We start from the raw sequence: 6,640 nt of genomic DNA, 5'->3' as shown, positions 1-6,640 counted from the left end.
CCTCCATACCGGGCAGAGGGGCCTCTGGGACTCTTACCCTGTGGGCTGTATTTGCAGAGACTTGTCCCAATGCTCTGGATGGGATGTTCTGTGCTGGCCTGCTGAGGCATCAAGGAATGGACGGCAGGCCGTAGGGCCTGCACTAGCCGATAGCCACCAAGACCAGGGTTGTCCTTGGGAGTTTCTCTGAGCAGTGATGAAGGACATGTGATCTTTGTCTTCAACAGCTTGTGTCTTTCTGGAGAACGCAGGGCGGAGACACAAAATGGCCCAGATTATCAGGGATTCTGCTGTGCATTGTCTGAGCGCAGTAGAGTCCCCTCTTGACAACCAGCCCAGTGGGCGTAGTGCAGCCTCTCTCACGAAGGCCAAGTGTGAGTCTGATCTCTAGCCCAGGATGCGGGCTGGCCAGGGTCTACTTTGGTAGCAGCACAGAGGAGTGTCAGGGCTCCTCCTGGAGGCCTTGCAGCTTCTGCCTTTCCTTGCCACATGTCCTAGGAAAGCAGAAGAGCACGAGACCTTGTAAAATGAGAGCTGTGTCACCTCACCTTCCCAGCCAGGCCTGGAGATTAGGGTGAGTCCCACCACAATCAGCTGTTCCTGGCCTGGGTTGCAGTTGATGTCGACAGGTGAGGGAGCCATGCTGAGGAGCCCTTCCTCCACTGTGCACCTGTGCTTCACCCATGACGCAGTCCTCTGCATCAGGGTGAGGTATTTAGGTAGCAATAGCCAAGGGATCCAGGTCCAAGCTTAAAGCTGCACAGTGCCCGTTGGTGGGCTCTAATCCAGACAGAGGGAAGATGTGTCAGGGAGAGGAGGTGCTGGGGCCTGCAGGAGGCAGGAGACATCTTGTGAAGCTCTGGGGTGAGCACTGAGCCCTAAGCATCAGGGAAGCAGCTGGGAGAACCAGGATGTGAGGGATTTGGATGGGAATGAGGCTGGGGGCACAGGCTGCCCAGGCATCACGAGCAGTAGGTATGGTGTTTAGGGGAGCAGAGTGTAATCAAGAGAACTGAGGAGATGGTGCAGCAGATGAGAGCATTTGCTGTGTGAACACAGAATCGGAGTTCAGTCCCCAGGATCTACATAAGCTGTAGGCCTGGACTTGCATGCCTGTCACCCCAGTACTGAGTGGTGGGGGGCAGAGGTAGGAGGATCACTGGGCACACTTGTGAGCCATTCTAACAAAAATACAAGGAGCTACAGTTCAGTGAAAGACTCATCTTGGGAGGGTTAGAGGAGACACCACATGTCTTTGGCCTCCACACACATGCACATGGGAAGCATGCTTCCACATACACACATAAATATCACACATGCTACACACACATACACATGCACACTCATGAGCACCCCCCAAAAGTAAACAAGAGGGGTGAAGTCCTTCTTGGAGGTTGGCCACCATGTTCAGCTATCTTCATCACAGGTTGGTAAGAACTGGCCCTCCATGTCAAAGAGGAGGCCGTGCGTTCTTGCCTTCCCGAGCTGTACGGCGAGACAGCTGCTGACAGAGAGGACAAGTGACATAGTGTACAGCCAGGAAGAAGGTGCGTGCTGGGACACAGCAAAGAAGGCAACCCAGGATCTGGAAGATGGACACAAGATGAGGCTGTGAAGGACCAGGCTGGGCTGTGGTTGGGCTGTGGTAGACTTCTGTGGAAGCGAGCTTTTATGTATTTATTTACTTGAGAGAGAGAGAGAGAAAGAGAGAGAGAGAGAGAGAGAATGAAAGAATGGTCACACCAGGGCCTGTAGCCACTGCAAAAAAGTTCCAGACACATGTGCCACCTTGTGCATTTACTTTATGTAGGTCCTGGGGAATTGAACCTGGGTCCTTTGGCTTGTAGGCTAGTGCCTTTACCTCTAAGTTATCTCTCCAGGCCACAGGTGAGTTTTGGCCTGCCTGAGTCAGAGGCTGTAGGTGACCTGCTCTTGCTATACAACCTGAACATCCTCCCCACCCGCCCTGCCCTGGAAGGCTGTTGGGGCTGAGGCTCTTGGGGACCATTGAAGATGCCCCTCCTTGCTTTTGTCCCCTGTTACCCCAGGTTTGGCTTCTGCATCTCCTGTTGGGATTGAGCCACATCACTGACTGTCAAATCACCTAAAACTAATTGGCTTAATTATCAATTTGCTTAATGGTATGTTTAACTGAAATCTATATTTATCAAATTTACATTTCTCACATGGCAAAGCAATTCCAGCCCCATCTGAGGCTCTGCATCCACTCGGCTATCTTTTCTTACATTTGACTTTTCTCAAGAATGCCCACTATTTTAACTTTTCTAAAGGTATGTCTGCCCCATGTTAATATTTCGAATTGGAACAGTTCACCTTAGGAGTGTCGGAGAAGCCACTGTGCCTCTCCACCATCAGCTGTGTGATCAGTCCCATGCAGAACACAGATGCCTCATTCCATTAACACTTGTCTTGGTTGGGTTCCTGTTCCAAGTGGGTCCCCTGATTCAGAGTCCGAGGTGGGAATGCGTTTGAGAAGGCCTCAGAACCCAGTGGGTCCATTGCTCTCTGCTTCTGTTTTTAGTAGTTTGATTACATGGACACAGACATTGGTTTCCTGTATACAGTTCTCCTTCCTTACCTGAAGACTGGTTCCTGGAACAGATTCTATCCCAGGATGCTAAAGCCTCGGACTGAAATGGTTCAGTTTTTCACCTGGTCTGCTATGCCAGCACAGTGCTGACACTGGGCACACTGTTAGCCTCTGTCTCATAGGGAATAATGAGAAGAAAAGTGTGTACATGTTCATATCAGGTGCAAGATTTCTCCTGAATGTTTGGTCTGAGGCTGGGAGGGTCTGTGTCAGTCATTCCTGCTGCTCTACAGCCTCCCAGAAAAACAAACTCAGGAAAGAAGAGTCTTGCTCATAGGTTCACAGGTTGCAGGCCCTGGCGGGGGGCTTCATTGTTACTCAGCTTGTGGCAAGTCAGGCACATCTGGAGGGGAAGGGTGGCAGGGCAGGGTTCAGAGGTAGGGAAACAGAGGGGAAAAGAAGGGGCCAGTGAGAAGCTATACCCTTCAAAGATGTCCCCAGTGATTCACTTCCTACAACCTGGCTCTACCTCCTAATAGCCCATGTGGAGTGAACTCAACCAGGAATGAACCCACCAATGGAGTCAACACCCCCATGGTCATCTCTCAACAGCCCATGAGCTGGGAACCAAGCCCACAACACATGAGCTTTTCGGGAACATACCCCATAACCGAACCACAGATTGGGGTGAACTGCATCTTATCTGGTTTGAGGGATCCTCACTTTCTCAACTCTGGGATTGATTCATTTCTTAGTTTCATCAAAGTCTTAACCATCTCATTTTCAGATATGCCTCTGTCCTATTCTGCCCTCTCACTGTCTGTTAGAGTAGCAAGGGACTAGAGGGCTGGCCAATTCTGGGTACGCTGTACTATGAAATGATTCTGAGTTAGGCTACTTCACTGGATATAGACTCTTAAAAATTCCTATTTTATTTAATGTAGCAGACTTAACTAGATTTTATATTCTAGTTATTAGCCTTTTTAAATTTTTTATTATACAAGGTTAGATAAGGTTATTTCCATGGAAGTGTTTAATGGTTTATATGTCCAAATGGAATTGTTTTCAGCCATAATGGAAAGTGAAGTTCTGACATTTGCAGGAAAATAGATGCAACTGGAGAGGATCATATTGAGTATCAGTCTCAGAAAGACAAATATCATGATTTCACTCATTTGTAGGGTCTACTATTTATAGATAGGTAAAAATCACATATATACACAACATGAAAGGAGAAGGGAAACTATTGATAATTCAAGACATTTTTGTTTGACTTAAAGTTTTATTCAAGACTTACAACTTCTTAGCTTGGAGTGGTGGTGCACGCCTTCAGCACTTGGGAGGCAGAGGTAGGGTTGCCATGAGTTCGAGGCCAGCCTGAGACTACATTGTGATTCCAGGTCAGCCTGGGCTGCAGTGAGACCCTACCTCGAAAAACCAAAAAAATAAAAAAATAAAAAAATTTAAAAAGCCTCCAGAAGAGTTACAAATTCTTGTTAAATTAAATTATATGCATTCTGAACCTAGAACATGGATGGGTAGAGGGGAGAGCTACCTGAGACTCAAGGGTGCAGGAGTGATCAAATGTACATTTATCTTGTGCTTTGTCCATGAATGTAGGCTATGTATGTACGTAGGTTCAGACTACAACCTTAGGTGTCACTCCATGGGTGCCGTCAATGTCCTTTGAGGCAGGGCCTTTCATTGGTATAGTGCTCACCAGGTAGGCTATATCAGCCTGCTGAAGACTAACAGGGATCCACCAGACTCCCCTTCCCCCATAGCACTGGGATGATAGGCACACAGCACCACACCTGGCATCTTACATGGGCTCTAGGCATCAAATTCAGGTCCTCATGCTTGTGAAGTGGGCACTTTACACATGGAGCCATCTCCCCAGCTCTTGTCCCTTGTTTCCTTTTTTAAAAAATAAATGCCAAGATAAGAAACAATTTATTATAGAGAGAAGAAAAATTTCTCATCCAAAATATAGAAATCTGTACAACTTTGCCACAATCAATATACATGAACTGTGCAAACTTATACCAGTTCATAATTTACCAAATAAAAGATGACTAACAAAGTTCACAAAATAGATGGTGGTTTGTGGAAAAGACTTTTACCCAATTAAGTACAAGGAAAGTTACAAACCAGACCTCCACTTTCTAAAAATAAGAAGTTTACTCAGTCTTAGAAAACTATAGGCTAGCAAATGTACGGAGAGCTGGCTGGTGCTAACAACCACAGGTCTTTTTAAAGGTCTTTTAAAAGCCTGTTGCCAAGGCATATTCTGGTCACTTGCTACTTTCAAGGCCAAAAAACACAATACAAGGTCTGACCATTTCCCCAGGTCATGCGTACTAGTTTGTATGTACATTTATACATTTAAGTGCTAGGTAAAAGTCTTGTTGTAAAATTTCCAGTACTACCATGCTTAAAACATTGAGCTTTCCTACCGAGCTGCCAAAAAAACGTTATTGATAACTTTCAACTGTAATAGTGCAAACTCTTCTGCAAGATCCACTGCAGAGAAGGGTTCTTTGAAATACAGATTTTCCTTAAAGGGCCTGATGTGAAATTTTAGGTATGATATCTGGGAGAAACTGAAACCGCCCTAGGACTTCACTCCCTAGCAAATAAAGTGATCATTAACTTGGACTCACAGGCTATTAAATCACTGAAAGGTACTGTCCAAACTATGGCACTGCCACTTAAAAAAAAATATTACCATTCTATCTTGTGCCAGATCTTCCCAGCTGTGACATGGCTTAAATTCCATAATCCATCCCCAAGAGGAGCCCACCCAAAGCAAAAATCAAATTTATCCATCCATTATAAGATGATCCATCCAAAGACTATATCTTGACCCGATACAGTCATCACATTGTAGTTCTTGGAAGGGCTTGTTCTGCCCAAGAGAAGTTCCTCCTTACAGCTGATTCAGCTGTCTACCATTTGCAGGTTGGAGTTGTTCTGAGTGCTACCTCCTGCTGGTGAGGCTTCGTTCAGCACGCAGATGGAGCTGGTCCTTTCCAATTCTGTAGGACACTTCGTAGGGGTCCACCCAGAGTGTGAGTTCACTTAGGAGAAGCCTGAACAACTCTTGACTGCTCAGTCCAATCCGCTGGGCCGCCTGTCCAATCAGTGGATCCATTTTATGTTTGATGCGAATACAACGGTAACCTGATCCCTTGCACGGCTTTTCTGGGAACCAGTGATGTTCAGAATGTTCTGCCAGCAGCTCCTGCAGGCTCTGGCTGAAGGTCTGCAGCTGTCGCTCGCTCGTGAGCCCCTTGGTGGGAGGAACTTGGAGATGAAGGACACAGTGGCGGTGATCTCGCCTATCATGGTGGCAGCCCGAGTGTAGAAGGGATGCATGGGGGCGGAGGACGAGGGTGGCCTGGGGCAGCCCCCTCACCCCTACGGATGGACGGAGACCCCCCCCCCACCGCTCCCTTCACAGACCAGACATGACTAAGGAAAAAGAAGAGTGTGAAGGAAGGGAGGGGGACGGCTACTGGAATTATCTCTCTCTCTCTCTCTCTCTCTCTTTGTTTTTTTTTTTTGGTTTGTTTTACCCCTTTTCTTAAAAAAAAAAAGAAAAAGAAAAAGTTATTTTCAAGATAGGAGGAGAGATACAGTTATTTTCAAGATAGTGGGAGAGAGACAGAGGCGAGTGATGGCGGCCTGGTTCACATCACTCCGATCTCCCCAGCCGCCTGCGCCTCCAGTCGTAGCGTCTGAAGATGTCGCGACTTGCATTGCCAGCTCCGTGGTGGGGCGAACCCTTGTTTCCTTTTTGATCTTAACACAATTAAAGTATTCTTTATCATATCTACATACCAGGATGTCCCATCCAAACAGCAGAAGATGATCCCCTTTCTCCAGTCCAATCCCTTCTTTGCATCCTCATTGGGAAAGACACTGCCTCACATGTAATCACACCATGGGATCAGCAACTTGAACTTCAGTGAAGATTTTCTCCTCAGACCCACTCAGCTCTCCCTACCCTGAGCTTCCCAACCAGGCTCCTATGCTCGCCTCCATGCCGTCATGGCAGGAGCTCTGCACAGCCAATTCACCAAGACC

At 47.1% G+C, this 6,640-nt stretch overlaps 1 pseudogene; it reads right to left on the bottom strand.

The window, feature by feature from the left end:
- Positions 1 to 5,300: 5,300 nt before the first annotated feature.
- LOC101597250 lies at positions 5,301 to 5,929 on the bottom strand (annotated as a pseudogene).
- Positions 5,930 to 6,640: the final 711 nt, after the last annotated feature.

Source organism: Jaculus jaculus, chromosome 6, assembly GCF_020740685.1.
Source record: "Jaculus jaculus isolate mJacJac1 chromosome 6, mJacJac1.mat.Y.cur, whole genome shotgun sequence".
NCBI classification, from domain to species: Eukaryota; Metazoa; Chordata; class Mammalia; order Rodentia; family Dipodidae; genus Jaculus; species Jaculus jaculus.
This window is presented reverse-complemented; position numbering and strand designations above follow the sequence as displayed.